Source organism: Procambarus clarkii, chromosome 22 (assembly GCF_040958095.1).
Source record: "Procambarus clarkii isolate CNS0578487 chromosome 22, FALCON_Pclarkii_2.0, whole genome shotgun sequence".
NCBI classification, from domain to species: Eukaryota; Metazoa; Arthropoda; class Malacostraca; order Decapoda; family Cambaridae; genus Procambarus; species Procambarus clarkii.
The window spans coordinates 7775840-7777060 of record NC_091171.1 but is presented as its reverse complement, the minus strand read 5'-3'; positions in this window follow the sequence as shown (position 1 = coordinate 7777060).

Here is a 1221-nt window from a genome sequence, read left to right as displayed (position 1 = left end):
GGTGTGGCAGATCACCACACCATGGACCACCACCACCATCACCCTGTATAACAAATCATTGGTAACAGGTGAAATGACAAAAATTTGGAAGACGGCTAATGTAGTCCCGATATTCACTAAGGGTGATAGACAGGAGGCACTGAACTACAGGCCAGTGTTCCTAACTTGTATGCCATGCAAGATGATGGAGAAGAAGATACGAAAAAGCTAGTGTAACATCTGGAGCGAAAGAACTTTGTAACACAACATCAGCATAAGTTCAGGGATGGCAAATCATGCCTCACGGGATTAATTGAATTCTATAACCAGATAACAAAAATCAGGCAAGAGAGAGGTGGGCAAACTGCATATTTCTGGATTGCCAGAAAGCCTTTGACACAGTACCACATAAGAGACTAGTGCACAAGATGGAGATGCAGGCAGGAGTGAAAGGGAAGGTACTCCACTGGATAAGGGAGTACCTAAGCAACAGAAGACAGCGAGTCACTGTGAGGGGTGAGGTCTCGGAGTGGCGAGGCGTCACCAGTGAAGTCCCACAGGGATCAGTCCTTGGGCCTATACTGTTTCTGATATATGTAAACGATCTCCCAGAGGGAATATACGCATTCCTCTCAATGTTTGCTAATTATGCAAAAATTATGAGGAGGATTATGACAGAGGAAGACAGTATGAGGCTACAAGATGATCTAGACAAGCTGAAGGAATGGTCAACAAATGGCTACTAGAGTGGAACCCAAGTAAATATAAGCTAGGTAATGAATACACACAGAAATCAGATCATCCCGGGCATAAGTTCGAACCCTCATCACGGCCCTTGTGAATTTGTTCATCAGGTCATGAAACCAGGTGGAGGAAATAGAAAGCCAGACACGGGATACCGAATGGGAGATGAAGTTCTTCATGAAACGTGCAGAGAGAAAGATCTAGGAGTTGATATCACACCAAACATGTCTCCTGAAGCTCACACCAAAAGAATAATATCGGCAGCGTATGCGAGGCCTGTGTAAGGAATCTTTCAGAACCTTTTATACCACATATGTAAGTACAATCCTGGAATATGCGGCCCCAGCATGGAGCCCGTATCTTGCCAAGCACAAGAAGAAACTGGAAAAAGTTCAGAGGTATGCCAATAGAACTAGAGGCATGAGTTACGAAAAAAGGAAAGGCTGCATGAAATGCACCTTACGTCGCTGGAAGACAGAAGAGTAAGGGGACACTTGA